Below are 26,908 nucleotides of genomic sequence, written 5' to 3'. Positions count from 1 at the left end.
GGGGATAGTACTCAGCACTGAGCGAGTACTGGACTTCAGAAAGTGACTACAATGCTGGATGACCACCATCTCGTCCGCGTGGCCGCATCCTATAGAACAGCTTCGTTAACAGAGTTGGTTCAAAGTTGGAACACTATAACCGGTGTTTGAGCGTCTCTGCGTTGACTATTTGGTGCCATCTCCTGAGATTTGGACTAATGGCTGACCAGGAACCATGAATTCCTCAACAGCAATGGGCGCTTGAGTGCAATCACCGGCGTGTTTAGTGGAATAAGCCGTGTTCTAGAACGAATTTCACCACAACTTGGCTTACAGTGATGTAAGTTTATGTGTTAGACACTAACATGGTGGGCGCAGCTGGATATATACTGTTAGATGGCATAGCGGATAAAAGTTATGTATGGTGGCCTTGGATTCTATTTCGCCTCCAACAAATTAAGGGCACTCTGAACAGCAACAGCTACATCAGGAAGCTTTTAGAGTCCGATGGACTGCCCATCCCCTAGGCATCTCCATATGCCATACTACAAAGTCCGTTCACTGGATGTGAATAGTGTACAACACTTCTTTGTTCAACGAAAAGCGCCATTGCTTCCCTAGACTGCACATTTGTCTGCCCTGTCGCCCATCTGTTATTCCATCTTGTATAAATAGAAGAATGGGACTGCAGCTGGTCGATGACTTGCAGAAAACATGTATAAAACAACCTTAAATTTATGGAATAATTTTACCACGCTACCAGTTACAGAGTCTCTTTGGCACCATCTTCAGGCTCCTATGTATAAAACGAGATGATCCATCCAGTGAAGGAACCACTATATCAAATTATTTTTCGTAGATGTTTTCACAATAAACGTGGGCACTTCACTTCCTCGCATTAGGACAGTTACCGTTAGACGTCTGAAGTGTCCATCTCTATTGTGAAGACATCTACGGAAACCAATTTGATACAGTGGTTCCTTTGGTAAGTACAAATAGCTTATTTCGTTTCGTGTATAGAGGCCTGAAGATGATCCCAATGAGGTTCCAAAACTGGTAGCGTAATTAAATTATTTCATAAATTTACGGCAGGTGGATACCTGTTTTCTGCATGTCTGGGATATGATCGCTCGAAAGCTTATTCGTGCTGGTTTACCTGCGATCTCTGACGACGCTTAATGAGTGCCTTTACAAATCACGTGACAGTGCGTTTTCTAGCAGCATATCCAGGCTCTCTATAATTCAATGGAACAATGTCTAAAGGCTCAGATTGTAGCACTTAACATCTGCACGCCATACTGAATTCCCGTAGTCAACCTACGTGTAATGTCCTGTAATTCTAACAATAAGTTGTGTATTTTGATGTCCTTAAGATGTGAAATAAATTTCATTCTATTCACATTGTCTCCTTCATGATAGTGAAATAGTCATAGACAATAGCGTAAAATCACTGGCGTATATGGTGGATTAGGCACCTATACCAGTTCTGTGACAGTATTGATTACTATTATCGATTAATAAAAAAATAGACATCAGACGTGGACTGCTCTATAACACCAAAAATTCTGAGGATGATTCAGGACCAACTGTTCGACGAACTTCTTAAAATAATGCTTAATTTCAAACCATTATCCCGAGAAGTATCTTATAACTCCACACGTTGCGTAGGAAATTTGTCTGTTTGGCGGGCCTGGTAATATAGCGTACGAAAAAGCGTTAATTTGAGAGACAGACAAGTTAGTCTACCAAGGTGGACCACTCACGCTGAGTTGGAGCCTTTGCGTGTGGCACAGCAAAGGGCCTAGGAGTGCTTTCAGGCATTTGCCGCAACCTTTTAGGTGGATGTCGGCCTTTTCTGCCCTTTGCCTCGTAAAGAAGACAAAAGAGGTCATCGATCGCATCGCATGAGATAGAGAGCGGTATAGATACATAGCACATGTCTAGTGAATCATTGACGTTATTGCGTATACACGTAAGTAGATATACTAATATATACATTAGGTTCCAAACTATTCCTCTGGAACCTTACGTCCCACCATTAAATTGATATATGTCTCGATTTACTCTTGATTAACCCAATCGCTGGTTCCCAAGCTTTGCTAAGATTATAGCCACCGTCACGGTTTATGAGGTCGTCATTGGTGCGAATTTCGATGGCCCGTCTGGGACAGCGTTGTTAGAGAGGCCATCGAAATTCGCACCAATGACCACCTCATAAACCGTGACTGTGGCTATAATCTTAGCAAGGCTTGGGAACCAGCGATTGGGTTAATCAAGAGTAAATCGAGCAAACTCATAGTTGTGACGACCACGGCGGACAGAGCCATCACACCGACGTCATCTCAGACGCCGTCGCAATCTGTTCCACCGCGCTACCGTGGCGCGGGGCGCGGACGGCGGAGGGAGCGCGCCTCGGGCAGAGGGTATTTAAATCTGCCGCCGCCGCGACCGAACCCAGTTCCCCCTGAGCAGCCATAGCGTACGGATCTCCGTGCCGGCGCGTTCACAGGAGCTCAGTCCGTCAGTTGACCTGATGATGGCGACATGTTTCATCGCCGAAATATTGTGCCCGTTGGACACTATAGACCGGCAGTACACCCGTGGATATTTTGATAATCACATTGTTGGTGAATGCCCGAAACGAGCCTTTGGGGGATCAATAAATGACATCCAAAATGCACCACCTGAAGAGCTCAACTGGATCAACATATTGGACTTAGAAATCTTAGAACTTTGTGTAATGTTTAGATAATTTAGCATAATACTTTGAACATTTGATTCTGTACATGTATTTTGCTTGTCATTTCTTACATTTTATACTCTTAAAATTATGTATTTGATCCAAACTCTGTATCACCATACGTTAAATAAAATAAATAACCTGACTTGTCATCTTGTATTGTTATTGAAGATCACTATCTTCAAAACTGGAACAATTCCTACAAAAATTGAGGGTTGAAAAAGTTGATCAAAGCACTTATAATAACCAGTAACGTCATGCACTCTTTCCACATGTCTAATTCTCCAGGGCCTCCACCTCCTAGTCTCCAACAAATTTCATCCTATAAAGTATTTCTTCATTTTCAAGCTTAACAGTACGTGCAGTTCGTAACGCCAGTAGGAGCAGAATTTGTAAAACAACAAAAAACTTACAAGACGTCAATAAAAGGGCTTTTCATGATTTGTAAGAAACAGAAACTACAGAAAGCAGGTGAGCTTAACATAGGGGTAACAGTGCAACAAAAGCGAAAGTGCTTAACACCTGGATAATTTTCACCACAAAAATTAGCAGTTTCACGTGTTAGTAAACAGAGCAGCTGAGAATTCGGAGCTCCTGCTACATTCGCGTGGCTCGTAAACCACAGGTAGCGCGAGAGACGGCTTCATGGTCACGATAGCCAGAACACGTGAATACAGGTTTATACGAACCTCACAGTGACGTGGAAGACCACAACAAATCAAAGCGACTACGCAGTAAAAAAGTCTCTAAAGTTGCACGGTGATTCTAGTAAACGTGGTCTGAAGCATCACGAAGGAAACATTCAGCGTAGGCAGGGCGTGTAGTGGTAAATTTATAAATAAATAGCACCTATGGTACGTATGCACACAATTGATTAGAAGTGTTCAGTGTTGTTTGCCTTTCAAATTTAAATATATATTTTAATCTTGATTATTATAAAATGAAGGACTGATAATATGTATACTGAAACAGATCCTGCAACGGTAACAGCAGAAGATAAAAATTAATCACAAGACTTTTCCCAGATTATTCAAAATAAGGCAATTGAGTAAGGTAATAAAACTGAAATGATTTGTCACAACAACAAAAGGGTTAAAAATAATGTAGTCGCTTTTTGCAGTACATGATGGAAACTTCTCCTTAAGCTCTGCGTGACATGGTTCTAGAGGTCAGTAGGAAGACGATTTCATTCCTGACTAAAAGCAGTGTGGGCAGACACAGGCGACGACTGAAGGCGTTCAGTTGTTCTCCGACTGCACCCAGTCAAACACAGAAAACAGATCTAAATAACATTAATTTATCCATTTTACAGGTTTCTGAGCGTCGTACTCTGGATTATATTAATTTAAGAAATATAGCAGCCAGACACATCTTTATATAGTTTAGTTTATATCAATATGCGTTTCGGGCTTTCGCGCATCCTCAGTTGGTGTACTATATGTTTAAATGTTCAGTTAGCGCACCGTTAACGATCCGTAAAGCTATGCAAATTGAGAATATAGATACGTATTACACCAGCTGACGATAAGTGAATGTTCGAAAGGCGTGTTGATGTAATAAAAATACATAAAAAGTGTCTGGCTGCTGTATTTCTTACATTTATAAACTCCAAATAACTTCCTGCCAAGTCGTTGCATAGAAATCTTCACTAAAACATCTCGATCTTAAATATCTCAACCGAAGTACATCTACATGACTACTCTGCAATTCACATTTAAGTGCTTGTCAGAGGGTTCATCGAACCACAATCATAGTATCTCTCTACTATTCCACTCTCGAACAGCGAGCGGGAAAAACGAACACCTAAACCTTTCTGTTCGAACTCTGATTTCCCTTATTTTATTTTGTTGATCATTCCTACCTATGTAGGTTGGGCTCAACAAAATATTTTCGCATTCGGAAGAGAAAGTTGGTGACTGAAATTTCGTAGAAAGGTCTCGCCGCGATGAAAAACGTCTATGCTGTAATGACTTCCATCCCAACTGCCACCTGACACACCATACAGCAATCTTTTCTAAATCGCTTTGCAACTGATACTGGTCTTCGGGTGACCTTACTAGACGGTAAATTACAGCATCATCTGCGAACAGTCTAAGAGAACTGCTCAGATTGTCACCCAGGTCATTTATATAGATCAGGAACAGTAGAGGTCCCAGGACACTTCCCTGGGGAACACCTGATATCACTTCAGTTTTACTCGATGATTTGCCGTCTATTACTACGAACTGCGACCTTCCTGACAGGAAATCACGAATCCAGTCGCACAACTGAGACGATACCCCATAGCTCCGCAGCTTGATTAGAAGTCGCTTGTGAGGAACGGTGTCAAAAGCTTTCCGGAAATCTAGAAATACGGAATCAACTTCAGATCCCCTGTCGATAGCGGCCATTACTTCGTGCGAATAAAGAGCTAGCTGCGTTGCACAAGAGCGATGTTTTCTGAAGCCATGCTGATTACGTGTCAATAGATCGTTCCCTTCGAGGTGATTCATAATGTTTGAATACAGTATGTGCTCCAAAACCCTACTGCAAATCGACGTCAATGATATAGGTCTGAAGTTAAATGGATTACTCCTACTACCCTTCTTGAACACTGGTGCGACCTGCGCAATTTTCCAATCTGTAGGTACAGATCTATCGGTGAGCGAGCGGTTGTATATGAGTGCTAAGTAGGGAGCTATAGTATCAGCGTAATCTGAAAGGAACCTAATCGGTATACAATCTGGACCTGAAGACTTGCCCGTATCAAGCGATTTGAGTTGCTTCGCAACCCCTAAGGTATCTACTTCTAAGAGACTCATGCTAGCAGATGTTCGTGTTTCAAATTCTGGAATATTCCATTCGTCTTCCCTGGTGAAGGAATTTCGGAAAACTGCGTTCAATAACTCCGCTTCAGCGGCACAGTCGTCGATAACAGTACCATCGGCACTGCACAGCGAAGGTATTGACTGCGTCTTGCCGCTTGTGTACTTTACATACGACCAGAATTTCTTCGGATTTTCTACCAAATTTCGAGACAATGTTTCGTTGTGGAACCTATTAAAGGCATCTCGCATCGAAGTACGTGCCAAATTTCGCGCGTCTGTAAATTTTAGCCCATCTTCGGGATTTCGCGTTCTTCTGAACTTCGCATGCTTTTTCCGTTGCCTCTGCAACAGCGTTCGGACCTTTTTTGTGTACCACGGGGGATCCGTTCCATCTATTACCAATTTATGAGGTATGAATATCTCAATTGCTGTTGCTACTATATCTTTGAATTTGAGCCACATCTCGTCTACATTCGCATAGTCAGTTCGGAAGGAATGGAAATTGTCTTTTAGGAAGGCTTCTAGTGGCACTTTATCCGCTTTTTTAAATAAAATTATTTTGCGTTTGTTTCTGATGGATTTGGAAGAAATGGTATTGAGCCTAGCTACAAAGACCTTGTGATCACTAATCCCTGTATCAGTCATGATGCTCTCTATCAGCTCTGGATTGTTTGTGGCTAAGAGGTCAAGTGTGTTTTCGCAACCATTTACAATTCGCGTGGGTTCGTGGACTAACTGCTCGAAATAATTTTCGGAGAAAGCATTTAGGACAATCTCGGAAGACGTTTTCTGCCTACCACCGGTTTTGAACAAGTATTTTTGCCAACATACCGAGGGTAGGTTGAAGTCCCCACCAACTATAACCGTATGAGTGGGGTATTTATTTGTTACGAGACTCAAACTTTCTCTGAACTGTTCCGCAACTGTATCATCCGAGTCTGGGGGTCGGTAGAATGAGCCAATTATTAACTTAATTCGGCTGTTAAGTATAACCTCCACCCACACCAATTCTCACGGAGTATCTACTTCGACTTCACTACAAGATAAACCACTACTGACAGACACAAACACTCCACCACCAATTCAGCCTAATCTATCTTTCCTGAACACCGTCTGAGACTTCGTAAAAATTTCTGCAGAACTTATTTCAGGCTTTAACCAGCTCTCTGTAACTATAACGATATCAGCTTCTGTGCTTTCTATTAGCGCTTGAAGCTCAGTGACTTTTCCATTGCAACTACAACAATTTACAACTATAATTCCGACTGTTCCTTGATCCAAGCACGTCCTTTAATTGCCAAGCACCCTTTGACATTGCAGCCCATCCCGCACTTTCCCGAGGCCTTCTAACCTAAAAAACCGCCCAGTCCACGCCACACAGCCTCCGCTACCCGTGTAGCCGCCAGCTGAGTGTAGTGAACTCCTGACCTATTCAGCGGAAACCGAAACCACACCACCCTATGGCGCAAGCCAACGAATCTGCAGCCAATACGGTCGCAAAACCGTCTGAGCCTCTGATTCAGACCCTCCACCCGGCTCTGTACCAAAGGTCCGCAGTCGGTTCTGTCAACGATGCTGCAGATGGTGAGCTCTGCCTTCATTTCGTAAGCAAGACCGGCAGCCTTCACCAAATCAGATAGCCGCTGGAAATCAGAGAGAATTTCCTCAGATCCAAAGCGACACACGTCATCAGTGCCGACATGTGCCACCACCTGCAGCTGGCTGCACCCTGTGCTCTTCATGGCATCCAGAAGGACCCTTTCCACATCAGGAACGACTCCTCCCGCAATGCACACGGAGTGCACACTGGATTTCTTCCCCTCCTTAGCCGCCGTATCCCTAAGGGGCCCCATTACGCGCCTAACATTGGAGCTCCCAACTACCAGTAAGCCCACCCTCTGCGATTGCCCGGACATTGAAGGCTGAGAATGATCCTCTGAAACAGGGCAGGCAGCTGCATCTGGCTCAGCCAGAGATAGTGCCTGAAACCGGTTTGTCAGACGCACCGGGGAGGCTTTCTGATCAGCCTCCGGGGACGCCTTTCGCTGCATGCCACGCCTTGGAACGACCTCCCAATCAACCACAGGCGAGGGCTCAGCCCCACTGCGGGCAGAAACAGGGGCAACCACAGCGGCAGACCGATCTGGGGACAGACGGGACGAGGTTGACATCCCCGTGATACCCAACCGATGCGAACTGGCGCTGTAGCCCGTAAAAAGATGTTTGGACAAACAGGACATTTGATAAATTGTACATTTTTCAATGCCCTTCCTCTGGCACTGAAAGCTTTCCCCGAGAATTGATGAAGACGTGATGCTCCTGTCTCCGAGTGAATGTGATACTGCGACACATCAACCACTATGTTACTACATTTTTGCCTGCTACCATTCTCCCCCAGAACAGTGTACGATAAAAACAGTCCCCAAACCAATGTACAGTTTCTCTACAATGACAATACTCCGTCTTTCATTCATGGTCCAGTCTCCATTAAGCGCACTGCACAATAAACTAGCCCAACACTGCATTGCTTGTTCAGGACACCAACATTGGCGTGCAAAATTTATAGACGGAAACTCGGATCATTCATAGCAAGAACTGCTACACCGTAGTACAGAAGGTAACTGAAAGAAATATAAAATGGGAATAACAGAAATTACATTTTTATCCAAATAAAATAGTTAGATTTGAGTCACCGCTATTTTTATGTTCTCCTGGACATCACAAAAATTGCAAGAAGGTTCTTAATAGAGGGTGTGATCTTCGCAGACGGCAATGCATGCTCTGCAACGTGCTTCCATGCTGCCCACACGGTTGGTGAGGAGTTGTTGTTGTGGTGGAGCGTTACATTCTAGTATCAGCGCGATTTGGATAGTCGTTTGACATGCGGATGTGTTCCCGAACCTCTCCCGAACGCATTATACACGTGCTCGACGGGATTCAAGTCGGGGGAACTGGAGACCAATCCATTCGCCGGATAACCTCTGGGTCCAAGAACTTCTACAGCTGCGCTGTTACAGAGATCGAGCATTGATATCTATAAAATTGCGCCGTGAAAAGTTGCATGTGGTAAAATAACGTTGACAAATGCAACATTATGCCTCCCCACACAATAACGGTTGGACAACCGAAACCTGTTATTCTTCAAAAGGCTGGATCTGGCCCTTCCCGACCTCCATCTGTTTGCACAATGAAGGATGCACTCTGCTGGAAGCAGTGCGTGGATGATGGGGAAGTTACTGCTGCAGCAAGACGATGGCTCCGACTTCAAGCAGTAGAGAGGGATCGTATGAACATACAGGTCTCCAGAAAAGGTGGTGTGATTCTGTGGCACTGAAAATATTGAAAAATTTTAGACTATTTCTATGCCATTGATGTTTGCTGAAGTTATCGAGAAGGTTGTATATACAAGGTTACTGGAGCATTTAAATTCACATAATTAGCTGTCAAATTTTCAGTTTGGTTTCAGAAATGGTTTAACAACTTAAAATGCTATATTCTATTTTCTCTGCGAGGTTTTGGATTGATTAAATAAAAGATAGGTGTTTTCTTTGATTTAGCGATGGCTTTTGACTGTGTTGACCACAAAATATTACTGCAGAAGTTTGACCGTTATGGAGTAAGGGCAGTAGCTTACAATTGGTTCGCCTCTTACTTTAAGAAGAGAAAGCAGAAGGTAATTCTCCGCAATATTGAGAGTGGTAGTGATGTTCAGTCCCAATGGGGCACTGTTAAGTGGGGCGTTCCCCAAGGGTCAGTGCTGGGGCCACTGCTGTTTCTTATTTATATAAATGATATGTCTTCTATTATTACAGGTGATTCAAAAATGTTTCTGTTTGCTGATGACACCAGATTGCTAGTGAATGATCTTGTGTGTAATACTGAAACAGTATCAAATAAGGTAGTTCATGAAATAAGTTTGTGGCTTGTGGAAAATAATTTGATACTAAATAACAATAAGACTCAGTTTTTACAGTTTCTAACTCACAGTTAAAAATGAACCGATATTTTGATCAGACACAGTGGGCATATTATAAACGAGACGGAACAGTTCATGTTCCTAGGCGTTCGGATAGATAGTAAGCTGTTGTGGAAAGCCCATGTTCATGATCTTGTTCAGAAACTAATTCCTTCTTTATTTACCATTAGAACAGTATCTGAAATAAGTGACACTTAAACACGAAAAGTAGTCTACCTCGCATATTTTCATACGCTTATGTCGTATGGTATAATTTTTTGGGGTAATTCTTCTGATCCAAAAAGGGTATTTTTGGCTCAGAAACGGGCTATTCGAGCTATATATGGTGTAAGTTCGAGAACCTCTTGTCGACCCCTATTCAATAGTCTGGGAATTCTGACACTGCCCTCACAGTATATATTTTCTTTAATGTCGTTTGTTGTTAGCAATATTAGCCTATTCCCAAGAGTTAGCAGCTTTCACTCAGTTAATACTAGGCAGAAATTCAATCTGCATGTGGAATGCACTTCCTTGACTCTTGTGCAGAAAGGAGTGCAGTATTCTGCTGCATCCATTTTCAATAAGCTACCACAAGAACTCGAAAATCTTAGCAGTAGCCCAAACTCTGTTTAGTCTAAACTGAAGAGTTTCCTCATGGCTCACTTCTTCTATTCTGTCAAGGAGCTCCTGAAAGAGCTAAAAAATTAAGCTAATTCCTGTGTTACATTGTTGATTTTCTTTATTTAAACATACGACTTGTCACCTGAATTTGTCTTTTTATATTTTATATTTATTTTATCTGTTTCTAGTATCGTGTTATAATTTCGTGTATTGACTCGTTCCATGTCCATGGAGACTTCTCCTTAATTTGGTCCCACGAAACAATATATAAATAAATAAATAAATAAAAATAATAGGATTTGGTAGCCAAAAGAGTGGGGAATAATATGGCGTGCTGGAATTCCGAATAAAACTAACATGCTTTCAGTGTGTTCCTTTACTTATTGAACAACTCCGGTAGAAATATTTTGCGCAGGATCGCTGAGGAGTTAGAAATATTCTGCACTGTCGAGGCTCTCATTGATTTCTGTAAGCAGCTTTTCAGAATTTGCAGTTTTGGGTGTGACGGGGGTTATGAGTGTGAAGATGGCTATGAGTGTGGATTATAGCTCAATTCGCCAGTGAGTGACTTGTTGTTGTTTTGTTGTTGTTGTTGTTGTTCTCACTCAGAAGACTGATTTCATGCAGCTCTCCATGCTACTGTATCCTGTAGGAGCCTCTTCATCTCCGAATAACTACTGCAATCTACATCCTTCTCAATCTGCTTACTGTATTCACCTTCTAGTCTCTCTCTCAACGATTTTAGCCACCGACAGTTCCCTCCGATACTGAATTAATGATCCCTTGATGTCTCAGAATGTGTCCTATCAACCGATCCCTTCTTTTGGTCAAGTTGAGCCACAAATTTCTTGTATCCCCAATTCTATTCAGTACCTCCTGATTAGTAACATTCTTCTGTATCATCACATTTCGAAAGCTTCTATTATTCTTTCGCATGTAGTGTGGAATCGTCCTTAATTCATTTCGTAAATGATTACACTGCAGAGGAGTACCTTCAGAAAAGTCTTCCTAATACTTAAATTTATACAAATTTCTCGGCTTCAAAGGGGCTTACTTGCTACTAATCGACACTTTTGTTACAACATTGTGTGTCGGTTAGATTCTGATTAGGTGCGAGTTACTATGAGAGTTAACTTCAGTTAACTTTTAACTGTGAACAGCGTAATTTATTTTGTATAGTGAGTTCGCTACCGACTATATTTGGGGCTCGAGAGATTGTCGAATCATTTAATCGCGTAGTTGCTTTCACCAGCCTGTTAAACTAATGTGTGAATTTTCAAGGACAGCAAACTTTTATTAGTTAAAATCTAAACATTAGAGTGTCCGCTCATTATTTTACGTAAATCGCACATGTATACAGCCTACTGACCAATTGTCTGACTGATTAACTACATCAGGGAAGAATTTATTTAATTATTTTACTTCAAAAGCGCACTAAATTGAGGCTGAAACGAAATATCTTACCTAGTGAAGACAAATGAAACCTGTGTTCGTTTGGTATTTAATGCTTTTTATGCCGCAAACGGTATTACCAACTCATCTGTGAAAGCAAAAATCAGTAGCGTCAACTTCACGTTGCATTCAGATAGTATAAATTAGTTTTAAAGAAAGATTCTGGTCAAATTTTAGTGGAAACACATTAGCTGCAAACACGACTCCTTTTGAATAAACGAGCTGCATGTAAGATATGACAATTCTAGTTCTCAGATTTGGTCATATGTGTCCCCTAATTCTGTACATACATTAATTTTCCGAACCTTCAGCTCCGATTTATCTGTGGTGGTCCTCTACTCCGGCATTTGTTTTCTGCGCGGTGGTGACCTTGGTTCAGTCAGAGAAGTACGTTTCCGTCATGACAGAGTTTATGGAATGTAGCCACCAAGTTTGGGATATCCATGCATTCGCTGTCCCATCCACCAAACTACCAGACAACTAAAGGGTTGTTTCTAAGGTCAACCTCACTGATAAATGCACTGAGCCGTGAACGGCTCGTGTCTCTGCCATTTACTGTTTGTCATCTTCTATTACGGTACTCCCACCTCGCTTTCTTATTCCATTTACCGGCGTCACTAACTTCCTGCCTTACTTTCCTGTGAGTGGCAGCAGCAGCGGGTATCGGTAAGTGCACTGTCGTACCATCTCTGGAGCGACCGATAGTATTTCCGGGGCGTCGTGTGCCTGGCAGTAAGTGGAATTTGGACCAGTAGTGCAGTCGGTTGCACCAGCAGTGAAGCCGGGGACTGTCCGACGGAGGGAGATTGGAGCGGGACGACCGTTGGCTGGTCGTTCGGTTGGTCGTCTCATCGGCCGACGTATATTTGGTCCTTTCACAATTTCCAGGCGTGGGCAGTCGGTCGGTTGGCGTGGAGCCGCAAGGTAGTCCCCGTCGCGCCTAGTGAGGCCGAAGCCGCTGGCGGCGTGCACGCGCGGTTGGAGTGTGAGGTGTGTTACCGATCTTGGACTTAACCTACTATCGAGCCTCAGCTGTTTACATTTCTTCGCTTGATTCTGGTGTCGATTTTTGAACATGTGTGTTTTGAAGTCGGCTAAGATTCCAGCCGTCTTCGGGTGGAGTTTAACTTAATATATTCTTTGTTATTGAAGTACACCAGCGTTATCTTCTGCCTTGTGGCCGTTGACGTTCCAGTTACCTGCCCTGGTCGTTCACGTAATTTTTAGCAGTGTATTTTCTTCATCGTGGTGTATCTGTCCAGCGTGGCGTGTAGTTTGACAGCTGAGGAACTGTTGATCGTTGTGGGCGCCAATATTCTGTGTGTCGTTGTATTGAAATCTTGTGGTCGTTTTTCTGGTTGTGTGGAGCGCAAATGATGTTGTTCATTGTTTGGTCGGCTGTCTCTCAATTGGGTTGCCTTCATATTAAGAAGTCGTTGGACAGGCTGCCTGTCTCACTTCAACGTGCGTTAGTGTTACAGTCCCTAGCCGACCCTTGGAAACTTCTGAGCGCTGTTCCTTGTGTGTTACATAGTAATTTCCCTGTTTGGATTTTAGTTATTTGGTTGATGTATGGCCATCAGCCGAGTATTAATATCGCTTATATTAATGTTCTTGTCTTGCCCTTAAGGCATGAGATTGTTATTCTTTCATTGGGGCCTGCAGCCGAAATTTACATGAGATGTTTTAAGATAAGGCCTTCTGCCTTTTAAATTGAAAATAATTTTCTTGATTTCTAGGCCTTAAGCCTTTAAACGTATCTTATTGATATGTGGCCTTCAGCCGAGTCTTAATATCTCTGAAATTAATGTCCTTGTCTTGCCCTTAAGGCATGAATTGTTATTCTTTATAGGGGGCTTCAACCGAATTTCATATGAAATGTTTCAAGTTGCCGCCTTCTGCCTTCTAAATTTGGAACTCTTATTTCTAGGGCTTAAGCCGTTAAATTATTTGTTGATGTACGGCCTTCATCCGAGTTTTAATGTCTCTTAAATTAATATTCTTGTCTTGCCCTTAAGCCATAAGATTGTTATGCTTTTTTTTTTTTTTTTTTTTTTTTTTTGAGATAAGGCCTTTTGCCTTTTGATTCAAACTCTTCTTATTGCTTAATATGCGGCCTCCAGCCAAGTTCCATTATAATTAAATTGCTAAGGCCTTCGGCCTGTTTAGATTAAAGATTTAGGAAATATTCTTGGGTGAAACCGCCAGAAGAACCCTGTATTTCAATTTCTTGCTTAGGCCTTGTGTCTTGGATTTTGAGTGTGGCCTTCAGCCGACTTAAGATTAATCAAAGGAGGTCGATTAAAGTTTTGAGTGTTTTATACCCTTGTTGTAATATTGTGTGTTGATGAATAAAGTTTGTATGTTGAGTGAAACTGACAGCAACACATTTTGGCCCCTTTCCAGAACCTTATCCGCTCTGTCCTGCTAGCCCAGGCATTTCATGCACAGCATCACTTTCTGTAAGCTAAACAGATAAACATCTTCAACACAAAAGTGTCTGTGGCGGTGTGACCTATAACCGGTAGAACACTTGTATTGCTCATTGAAATAACTTTATCATCATGCCTCTTTATCATGGTATGTTCGCGAAGAATCCCATCGTTAGACTTGTGGTATGGAATGTAACATGCAAGACTGTGACTTTTTAATATGTCAGCCCTAATTTTTCCAATCGAAAGATAAAAATATTTTAAATTTTAAAATTTAAAATTTTCATTTGTGAACAGGAAAACAAATGCAGGTTTATATTTTTTTATACTCGGTTTAATAGCCAGTACATTTTTATTGAAATTTTTGAGATGGTCTCTATCGATTTCAGAGAGAGTGTTCTGCCTCCCCGCTTCGTAGAGTGAGGGATTTTGGGAGGCCTTCAAGAACAAAAGAAGTAGCCACCTCGTCGGCATTGGCCTCTATTTTCATGTGTGATGTTGCGGGAATTGCGTCGGCAGTCTGTCTTTGACTGTCGGCTCACTTTGTAAGAATAACTCCCGATATAGCCAACGATATAGGAGTCATGTCGGTGAAATGGTAAGGACTTGTTGCAGCGTGCTCTTCGCATTAAAGCAGAGTCATGTCTTGGCTCGAAGTGTGCATCACAGCTTGGGCCGAGCTGGGAGTAAACACTATATTCCAGCCGGCTGGGTGCGGCCTAGTAAAGTGCTGTTCTGTGCTGTCTGAACCACGAGGTCGTCGCGGCGCGCAAGGAGGTGCTGATCCTCTGTTTCAAATTTCCGCTTCGCGGAGGGTGGAAAGCTACGTGGGAACCTAAAGCAAGGAGTTCCTACGTAATCGGATTTTATGGTGAGCATCAGATTTTGTAATCTGACGGGATGGAACGGGTGAGGCCTGTAGGCCTGTTTACTAGGAACTTTCAGTGGCGCAAACAGCGCCGGTCGGTTAAATAGCGAGAAATGAATTCCGTAATTTGCGTCCATTAGTTAAGGAGGTGTTGTCTTTGATCTTGTAAATGGCCTTAAAGCAAAAGGATCGTAATGTCCAGCAATGAAATTACAAATCTGTTTTTCGATACTTAACGTTTTAAGCGAAATTTTACTGTGAGTCCATCTTTAATAATTCAGTTGTCCCTTTTGGTCTTTATTTTAGTTAAGTACTTTTATTATTTTAATAAACACTGTCAAACTAACACCCCCCCCCCCCCATTTTTTTTTAATTTTTGGATCAGTTGGTAAAATAAGGTGAAAATCATAAAGCTCGTTATGGCGTCTACCCCATTTAAGTAAAATTTTTACATGTGCTAGAAAGTAAATCGTATCTTGTTTCTGTTGTATACTGATTGCTGTTTTAATTTTTTTCCGATGTTTAAATTTTGTTCCCGAGTGTAGGCCGCTGTCGGCGTCATGTTTATGGGGCTTGTGATACCCGGTTGTGATTAATGTGATTACTAAGATTAATTGACGTAAATCTTTAAGTATAACAAATCTGAAGTTTCTAAAAGTTATGGCTTCCGGGGATGAGTTAGCTTCTAAACCCGAAGGTAAATTTTCGTTCTTACGCTCTTTGTATTATTTACCTGTATCTGATATATGCTTGTGATATTTAAATACTTGCTACCTGACATTTAAGTTCTAAGATTTCTCATAGTAGAGTCGAACTGTTCAACTAGAACAGTACAACAGGTTGACTACTTCTGCTTTTACTAAAAGCTTTTAAAGGTCTAAGAAACTAAATGAAAGTGATATGTTTCTTGTTTCGATATTTAGCAATGTAATAAGTTTCAGGAATTTATTTATGTTCGAATGCAGCAGTTGTTTTAACAGAAAAAATCAATCCATTTCGAGGAAGTCTAGATTTAGATTTACCTACCAAGAACCTAAGGAAATGAAACTAATGTCTAAGGGAGGGAAGAGGGCCTAAAATAATACATCGCTCGTGTGGGAAACTGTCCTCGAGAGGACTCTTCCTTATTGGGTTAAATTGTTGTAACGCAAGAACACAGCCGCCCACCAGATAATCAACACCGAGCAGGAGTAATGTCCAACTTACAGCCCCAGAGGGAAAAGTGCAAAACCAAGCCGTGAATAGTTGGAAGCTGGAAGCTGAAAGCGACGGTCGACGAACACAGGGGAAAGTGCTACCAGAACAGCGCTCGCTTCTGTATAGCGGTAGGGACCAAATATGCACGATGGCTGGCCCTTTAACGGGGTACGACTTAAAAAAAAATATTTTCTCACTAATAGTCTCCATGATGTATCATCCATCGGCAGCTGAAAGTAAGCGTCCTATAGATTTGTTGTGTAAAGCACCCTTTTTAAGTTGAGAAAAAGCTATTTTGTTAAAATGTGAAACGATAAGAGCTCCATTGCTGTGAAGTAAAATACGTTTTATAACAGCTACCAGACACAATTCGTCCAATACTTTAAAACATTTTATTCTTATTTGACGTCGACAAGACAATGGAAGCAGCAAGTACAAAGTAACAGTGAATAATATAGCTGCGGAAATCATTATAGAGTATCTTTTCGCTTACTACTACGTTGTGCTAAAGTACGCGATTGACATAGGTAATTCAACAGTGAAAAAGGAAAACAATTTCAGCAGTAGATGGAGTTAGTAAAATTAACACGTATGACGTCAGGTATGACGATCGTACGATGGATAGTTATCAAAAACCATACGTTTAGTTTCGATTATGTAAATAACCAATAACTGTTAACAAAACGCATGAAATTTAAGCCACAAACCCGTAGTTGCTGCTCTCCACACTGCTGGAATTCGAAAGTGAGAAAGGTAAGGTTATAAACAGCTCAACATATAAATTTAAAATTAAGTGTTTAAAAATTATAAAACATGGAAAAAGCAAAGTTATAAGAAGGTTAACAAATATAAAAGTTAGAAGGAAATGGAAGAGAGAAGTAGGGTATCTAGTGCCACTGAGGAGTATCGTTTATTTTTCAGGATAGGACAATACATGGAAAAAGGAAAGTTGTAAGAAGATTTATAAATATAAAACTTTGAATGAAATGGATGGGAGAAGTAATATATCTAGTGCGATTGAGGAGTACCGCTTAAATTTTAGTACAGGCTTAATACATTTTATAATATCATGACTGTCAGTCACTGCAATTTCTGTACAAAACGCTACATGGATGCCACAATCGCATATAGCTAAGCTGCAACTAGCCACGAGTATTAAGTGAAAGGTTCAATTTTAAAAATTTTTAATTAAATTACAAGCTTTCACAGTATGAACTGAGACAGTAAACGATTACCTGTAACACGTTAGTAAAAATGTACAATGTAGAGGAATTATTTGACATGAAAAGTACTTACAAACGGCAAGAACCAAAAACATGTATATTAAAAAATGTTGTTGGTGCCATAGCAGGGTAACTCTTCAACTCGTATTGCAGTCACGAGCCATCCACTCAGTATAGTTGTTCTGCACCCGCCGGAAGTGTCATACTTTTTAGTCTTTTTTTTTTCAAGACTATGACGGAGGCATGAACCCAACTGCACTTAGTAAGTCTACCTTGACATGGGTCTTTTAAATTTGTTTGTCAGCCTGGAATGGGCCGGAGTACGTGAACAAATTGATACATATTTCTTTCTCTCTCTGTCTCCCTTGTTTGACCACGGATGGTTGTTCTATGATTCTTGCCAAAATAATTGAATTGAACAACACAAACACACTTCTTTTTCTTTTATAACCATTGGCCTCACCATATTGGATAATAGTACTCAGTTCACGCCCGCAGGCTACGTGGGTAACGCTTAATTTCACTAGCATGAGCATAGGAGCATTTATGCGACAAGGCGTGAGAGGAGTCTTGGCCACTGATAACATCTACGCAAGTTAGTTTGCGGTAAACTTCCACGACTGCTAATTTGTTATCCATCTTATTAAGTGGAAGGTCAACATAAGTAAGTAATCTATTCTTCTGAATCTCAGTAGTGAACTTCATATATGAACGCAACGTATGCAAAGTGTCAGTAAAAGTACCTTGGTTTCTAAACATTCATGGTGGTGTCTGTTTGTTCTATATCGTGTCTCCCTACCACTTTCGCGCAACGACGCTCTGAGCGTGTTTTTTAGGGAATTGACTAGTTTGAACCTGGGACCTGTTGCTGGTAAGGAGACGCCAGACCACACATGACATGTAGAATTCAGAAGAGTTCAGTGAGACTAGCGATGATATAACGAAATACTAAATGATCTCAGCGTCAGCTCCACTGCACTCCCTGTAAAAGAATCTTAATACTAACTAAATTTAGTGGAAGGGGTTCAAGGCTTTCCTATTTTTAGTTAGCTGGTAAAATAACGTCGAAAAAGCAGTTAAGTTTACCATTGGAAATTTTATTCTACTCACAAAACATCGTTTATAAATTGCACTGTTGATAAAAAAAATGTTTTAATTGTTGTTGTTGTTGTTGTTGTTGTTGTCTTCAGTCCTGAGAGTGGTTTGATGCAGCTCTCCATGCTACTCTATCCTGTACAAGCCGCTTCATCTCCCAGTACCTACTGCAACCTACATCCTTCTGAACCTGCTTAGTGTATTCATCTCTTGGTCTCCCTCTACGTTTTTACCCTCCACGACTTCCTGGTACATAAATCTATATTCGATGTTAACAAATTTCTCTTCTTCAGAAACGCTTTCCTTGCCATCGCCAGTCTAGATTTAATATCCTCTCTACTTCGACCATCATCAGTTATTTTACTTCCTAAATAGCAAAACTCATTTACTACTTTAAGTGTCTCATTTCCTAATCTAATTCCCTCAGCATCACCCGATTTAATTTGACTACATTCCATTATCCTCGTTTTGCTTTTGTTGATGTTCATCTTATATCCTCTTTTCAAGACACTGTCCATTCCGTTCAACTGCTCTTCCAAGTCCTTTGCCGTCTCTGACAGAATTACAATGTCATCGGCGAAACTCAAAGTTTTTACTTCTTCTCCATGAATTTTAATACCTACTCCAAATTTTTCTTTTGTTTCGTTTACTGCTTGCTCAATATACAGATTGAATAACATCGGGGAGAGGCTACAACCCTGTCTCACTCCTTTCCCAACCACTGCTTCCCTTTCATGTCCATCGACTCTTATAACTGCCATTTGGTTTCTGTACAAATTGTAAATAGTCTTTCGCTCCCTGTATTTTACCCCTGCCACCTTCAGAATTTGAAAGAGAGTATTCCAGTCAACATTGTCAAAAGCATTCTCTAAGTCTACAAATGCTAGAAACGTAGGTTTGCCTTTTCTTAATCTTTCTTCTAAGATAAGTCGTAAGGTCAGTATTGCCTCACGTGTTCCAACATTTCGACGGAATCCAAACTGATCCTCCCCGAGGTCCGCATCTACCAGTTTTTCCATTCGTCTGTAAAGAATTCGGGTTAGTATTTTGCAGCTGTGACTTATTAAACTGATAGTTCGGTAATTTTCACATCTGTCAGCAGCTGCTTTCTTTGGGATTGGAATTATTATATTCTTCTTGAAGTCGGAGAGTATTTCGTCTGTCTCACATCTTGCTCACCAGCTGGTAGAGTTTTGTCATGACTGGCTCTATCAAGGCCGTCAGTAGTTCTAATGGAATGTTGTCTACTCCGGGGGCCTTGTTTCGACTCAGGTCTTTCAGTGCTCAGTCAAACTCTTCACACAGTATCTTATCTCCCATTTCGTCTTCATCTACATCCTCTTTCATTTCCATAATATTGTCCTCAAGCACATCGCTCTTGTATAAACCTTCTATATACTCCTTCCACCTTTCTGCCTTCCCTTCTTTGCTTAGAACTGGGTTGCCATCTGAGCTCTTGATATTCATACACGTGGTTCTCTTCTCTCCAAAGGTCTCTTTAATTTTCCTGTAGGCAGTATCTATCTTACCCCTAGTGAGATAAGCTTCTACATCCTTACATTTGTCCTCTAGCCATCCCTGCTTAGCCATTTTGCACTTCCTGTCGATCTCATTTTTTAGACGTTTGTATTCCTTTTTGCCTGCTTCATTTACTGCATTTTTATATTTTTATATTTTTATATTTTCATCAATTAAATTCAATATTTCTTCTGTTACCCAAGGATTTCTAGCAGCCCTCGTCTTTTTACCTACTTTATCCTCTGCTGCCTTCACTACTTCATCCCTCAAATCTACCCATTCTTCTTCTACTGTGTTTCTTTCCCCCATTGCTGTCAATTGTTCCCTTATGCTCTGCTTGAAACTCTGTACAACCTCTGGTTCTTTCAGCTTATCCAGATCCCATGTCTGTAAGTTCCCACCTTTTTGCAGTTTCTTCAGTATTAACCTACAAGAAATTAACCACCAATAAATTGTGGTCAGAGTCCACATCTGCCCCTGGAAATGTCCTACAATTTAAAACCTGATTCCTAAATCTCTGTCTTACCATTATATAATCTATCTGATACCTTTTAGTATCTCCAGGGTTCTTCCATGTATACAACCTTCTTTTATGATTCTTGAACCAAGTGTTAGCTATGATTAAGTTATGCTCTGTGCAAAATTCTACCAGACGCCTTCCTCTTTCACTTCTTAGCCCCAATCCATAATAACCTACTATGTTTCCTGCTCTCCCTTTTCCTACTGATGAATTCCAGTTATCCATGACTATTAAATTTTCGTCTCCCTTCACTACCTGAATAATTTCTTTTATCTCATCATATATTTCACCAATTTCTTCATCATCTGCAGAGCTAGTTGGCATATAAACTTGTACTACTGTAGTAGGCATGGGCTTTGTGTCTATCTTGGCCACAATAATGCGTTCACTATGCTGTTTGTAGTAGCTTAACCGCACTCCTATTTTTTTATTCATTATTAAACCTACTCCTGTATTACCCCTATTTGATTTTGTATTTATAACCCTGTATTCACCTAACCAAAAGTCTTGTTCCTCCTGCAACCGAACTTCACTAATTCCCACTATATCTAATTTAACCTATCCATTTCCCTTTTTAAATTTTCTAACCTACCTGCCCGATTAAGGGATCTGACATTCCACGCTCCGATCCGTAGAACGCCAGTTTTCTTTCTCCTGATAACGACGTCCTCCTGAGTAGTCCCCGCCCGGAGATCCGAATATCCGAATGGGGGACTATTTTACCTCCGGAATATTTTACCCAAGAGGACGCCATCATCATTTAACCATACAGTAAAGCAGGATGTCCTCAGGAAAAATTATGGCTGTAGTTTCCCCTTGCTTTCAGCCATTCGCAGTACCAGCACAGCAAGGCCGTTTTGGTTAATGTTGCAAGGCCAGATCAGTCAATCATCCAGACTGTTGCCCCTGCAACTACTGAAAAGGCTGCTGCCCCTCTTCAGGGAACCACATGTTTGTCTGGCATCTCAACAGATACCCCTCCGTTGTGGTTGCACCTACGGTACGGCCATCTGTATCGCTGAGGCACGCAAGCCTCCCCAATAATGGCAAGGTCAATGGTTCATGGGGGGGGGGGGTACAGGGATTTTAATACAGGATGGTAAAAACCAACTGTGTTCAACAAAAATGTGAACGAATATTTCCTGAGTGGGTTTCCAAGTTCTACAATGAATCAAAAGATGACCTATGCCATATCACATCTATAATCTAGGTTTAAATTAAGTTTCACAAAAGAGCAAACTATCAAAATGGTCCACAGTGACCCTCAATTATCTTTAATTACTTATCTAAATTGTTGTAAATTACAGTGGCTGATGTGGCTTCTCAGTAACTATATAACAGAAAAATCATCGAGTTTCAGATCTTTACTTCAAGTGGCAAATGTGAACACCATGAGTTTTAATTAACGATCGACACTAGTATTACGCAAAAAGGGGGTGTAACAGATGAGACTTCTGCAGTTCTGAGTGTAGCAGTTCTGAGCCTCAAAAATGCGGCATCACGTGCATTCATTAGCTTGTCGGTGTTTAGGCAGCGTCAGGGCGGTGGCGGGCAGCACAGCTCCGCTCACAACGCCATCTCGGAAGCAACTCTCTCCTTACTACAATTTACCAAAGTTGATTTAAAAAAAAAAAAACTATCTGGCTGTGTTTTCATCTGACCAGTCAGGGTCTCAATGTTAACCATAAGCTCCGTCTACAAAAATTCTGTCTATCCAATGAGAAACGTTGTACTTTTCGTGGTGGGGCAATGTTTTTAAAGTTTGCAACGTAACAGAGACGCTAAAAAGCCTCACGATAAAACCTGCAGCTGGTGTGGTCCGTTTAGCGTTATCGTAAGATCTATACTGTTCTTCTGGAGGGCTCTATCTTTTAACATGGGCTGGGGGGTGGTCCTTGACGTACCTGAGACGCGAAAAAGTCTCATGCTAAAACGTGCGGGTGGTGAGCCCTAGTGGTTAGCTGGCGACGTGGGTGTCCAGTCCGTCCCTTATCGTAGGGCCTTCTAGCTTAACACGGTTCTGCTCTCAGCTTCTGTTCTCGTTTCTCCCCTCGGAACTTCATCGGTCTCACGGTGGGAAGGTACGATATGCATTTAGGCATTCTTTTGTTAGTCTATGGTATTCCATTTGCTCACTCGTTACTCGTATTACTTTGGTTAATTTAATGTCACGATTTATTCGGAGCTATGTGACATACTACTGGATTTGCTTATCATGTCAGGGTTTTCATGGAAGGTGTTGGATTTGCCTGACACCTTACATATCACCACCCTTCGAACTTAATTTTTGCACTGAATTTAGGCTATGATGGAATCGTTGTCTAAGTCAGTCAAAAATTATTCCGGTGTCTAAATTTTGTTGCCTACTGTTCAGCCACGTTATTCTGTTCTATGCTAGTTTTTATAACTAATTTATATTTTTATATTCTTCCACATTTTAATTAAAAATGACAAGAGAAGAATATTTTTATGCTATTATTAATTTTTAGTTATTTTCTTTCTTTATTTAAGTGTGAAGTTTGTTTTTTAAGACGTTTGTTATCGAAAGTGCTGAGTCTTTCACATTGATTTTCTTAGAAATATAGTTTTTATAAATGTACTAATTAAGTAAAATCTATTCCTAACACATTTTCTAAATATCATGTACAAATAAAATGTTTTTGTTTCTAGACACTCATTTCAACATTGTTACACTAACAAATAAGAATTATTTCCAAGAATTGCTTTGACAAAGAAATATTCATACACAATTATTGAGATATTATCCTAACAAATGGTATAAATGTTAAAAAAAGGGAAAACATCCAACAAGATAATTTTTTTTGTAAGGAGAAAATAAGTAAAATATAGTTATTCTTTTCTTTTTATGAGGAGAAAATAAGTGGCATATTGTTTCTTTATATACTGTCCATTTCAGAACTAATGACTTGTTTTAATCGATAGTCTATCTTTTACTTAAGTCCATAGTCAATGACTGTTATTTTGTAGTTTATTAGCTGTCTGGTGTGCTTAGCTTATTTAGTTTTTCACACGTTTCTTTTGCACAATTCCTACATCGCATAATTTGATTTCACACTTTCAGACAATCCTATGAATGTTTAAGCATGTGGTTGGCGAATGTTTTTGCACGAAGGTGATGGACTTGAGCGAGATGGTTGTGGGCAAGTATTTGATGTACAGCTTTGTTCGTCGTTCCTTGTCGGCTTTGCAAGTGTGTGTTGCTGTTGTGTAGGTTCCATAATGGAATGGAGCTGTGAGTGCAGAATCTCGTGGTTTACTGGCTTTGTATGCGTGAAAGTCACCATTATGTGTCGCTGAAAGCGGTCATTTTTCGTTTTAATACTTTGCAGACGACTAGTTTACAATAGGATAGGGATTTGGGAAGGTATGTCGTCTATTCTTCACCCTTCTTCTTTCTTGGTCTCAGTCTTGCGAATCTTCAACTTCTGTTCTTCCTGCTTTTTCTCTGCTTCTTACTTGCTTCTTGGTTCTTCTCTGGGCAGCATATGGAAATATTTATTGATAACTAGTCGCTTTGAAGTTCTCCTCAAAGTAACAGTTTGATAAATTCTTTGGGTGTGTCATTTTTACATTGTGGAAATTCTTCTTCAGTTTCGTGCATCAGCGTGCTGTTTAATAGCAGTAGTGCGACTTTTACGCATATTTTTTGCCAGTGGTGGCTTGTCCAAGCGGTCTTTTCGTTGGGCGGATTTTGCTCGCTCCTCTGTGTTGGGGGCGCCCCGGGGTTTACAAGCGGTGAAAATCTGGTGTCTGCTTGTCTATCCGTTCACCCTTCTGACGTTTGGCGTCCCGACGTTTCTGCAGGGCTCTGTCACTGTCCATCCCAGCAGGGTTCCACCTAGTGGGAAAATTTATTGCCCACTTTCTATACAAGGGCCTTCTGTTGGTTTCGCTGTCCTTTCCCTTCTCTCGATGCTTCTGCTATGTAGGAATCGTGTCTTGCTAATTACGTCCTTTTCTTTCTTGATACATCTCACGTTGCAACCTGTGGGTCGTTGCATCTGGTCTTTGTTGGAGTTTTTACAATCTTGTGTTAGTCTGTGGTATTCCATTTGCTCACTCGTTACACGTATTACTTTGGTTAATTTAATGTTATGATTTATTCGGAGCTATGTGACATACTACTGGATTTGCTTATCATGTCATGGTTTTCATGGAAGGTGTTGGATTTGCCTGACACCTTACAGGTTTATGACTCACAGAATGACAAAGCTGTGGAACACCCAAAACAATATCTCTATTCCTTCTGAAAAACTATGACATTGACTCACACTATAGATTTCCAGGAAAATTCGAAGACACGTAAGTACTTTCTGCTACGTCTGTTCGTCGCCCTCACAAAACTATCATTTTATTTTTGTGTCACAACTCATAGCGCCATTTATAACATTGAAATTTTAGCATCTGCTGCTTGTCTGGTCGCTAACGTTTTCCTACTGCTATATTGTTGTTTCTCTATCATGACACAAATTAACCACAAGCGATGATCAGACAAAGATTGGGAAGGAGATATACTATGGGCCATTAAAATTGCTAAACCACGAAGATGACGTTCTACAGCCACGAAATTTAACCGACAGGAAGAAGATGCTGTGATACGCAAATGATTAGCTTTTCAGAGCATTTACACAAGGTTGGAGCCGGTGGCGACACCTACAACTTGCTCACATGAGGAAAGTTTCCAACCGATTTCTCATACACAAACAGCAGTTTACCGGCGTTGCCTGGTGAAACATTGTTGTGATGCCTCGTGTAAGGCGGAGAAATGCGTACCATCACGTTTCCGACTTTGATAAATGTCGGATTGTAGCCTATAGCAATTGCGTTTTATCGTATCGCGGCATTGCTGCTCGCGTTGGTCGAGATCCAATGAATGTTAACAGAATCGGTGGGCTCAGGAGGCTAATACGGAACGCCGTGCTGGATCCCAACTGCCTCATATGACCAGCAGTCGAGATGACAGGCATTATATCCCCGTGGCCGTAACGGATCGTGAAGCCACGTCTCGATCCCCGAGTCTACAGATGGGGGCGTTTGCAAGACAACAACCATCTGCACGAACAGTTCGATGATGCTTGCAGCAGCATGGACTATCAGCTCGGAGACCATGGCTGCGGTAACCCTTGACCCTGCATCACAGACAGGAGCGCCTGCGATGGTGTGCTCAACGACGAAACTGGGTGCTCGAATGAGAAAACATCATTTTTTTCGGATGAATCCACGTTCTGTTTACAGCATCATGATGGTGGTATCCATGTTTGGCGACATCGCGGTGAATGCACATTGGAAGCGTGTATTCGTCATCGCCATACTGGCCTATCACCTGGCGTGATGGTATGGGGTGCCATTGGTTACACGTCTCTATCACCTCTTGTTCTCACTTACGGCTCTGAACAGTGGACGTTACATTTCAGATGCGTTACGACCTGTGGCTCTACCCTTCATTCGATCCCTGTGAAACCCAACATTTCAGCAGGATAATGCACGACCACATGTTGCAGGTCCTGTATGGGCCTGTCTAGATACAGAAACTGTTCGACTGCTGCCCTGGCCTGCACATTTTCCAACTCTTTCATCGATTGAAAACGTCTGGTCAAAGGTGGTCGAGTAACTGGCTCTTCAATATGCCAGTCAGTACTCTTGATGAACTGTGGTATCGTGTTGAAAATGCATGGGCACCTGTACCTGCACAGGCCTTCCAAGCTCTGTCTGACTCAATGCCCAGGCATATGAATGCCGTTATTACAGCCAGAGGTGGTTGTTCTGGGTACAGATTTCTCAGGATCTATGCACCCACATTGCGTGAAAATGTAATCATATGTCAGTTCTAGTATAATATATTTGTACAATGTATACCCATTTATCATCTGCATTTCTTCATGGTGTAACCATTTTAATGGCCAGTAGTGTAAGTTGGAAACCATCCCAGCATTAGCATCAAGTCATCTGGGCGGCTATGGAACCTTAAATATTGATAGCTGGGAGGGAATTTGAGCTCATTCATCAAGAAAGATTGTCCTGTGTGTTAGTTCACTCGGGGAGGGATTTCGTGTAGCACACAAGTCTGTGACCAGGATTGCCTTGGCTGTGTGTGATTTTCTGTTTCAACAGCGTGACTTTTGTGTTTTGACGATTCAGGTATTCACCTAAACGAGTGTGGCAAGTCACTTGAAATCATTACCACACTGGCCCTTATATTAGATCAGTGCGATCGAACTTGGAACAGATTCCATCCTGATCTGGATGACGCCTCTGTTTCGCAAGCTGTCGCTCGGGCCTCACTAATAATAAGTGATTGATTCGATGCTTACTGCCAGTTATTCGGAAAGACTACGTCACAAAGCACATAACCTGGCCTCCTCCATCAACATGCCAAGATTCGTCCCTTTCAGAATAGGTTCTTCTCGAACACTGATACCTCGACCGACCGAATAGCGCCACATCATGGGGACGAGACTGTACAATTATTCGTAATGGGCG

This window comes from Schistocerca gregaria, chromosome 2 (genome assembly GCF_023897955.1).
Source record: "Schistocerca gregaria isolate iqSchGreg1 chromosome 2, iqSchGreg1.2, whole genome shotgun sequence".
NCBI lineage: Eukaryota > Metazoa > Arthropoda > Insecta > Orthoptera > Acrididae > Schistocerca > Schistocerca gregaria.
Note: the sequence above shows the minus strand (reverse complement) of the source record.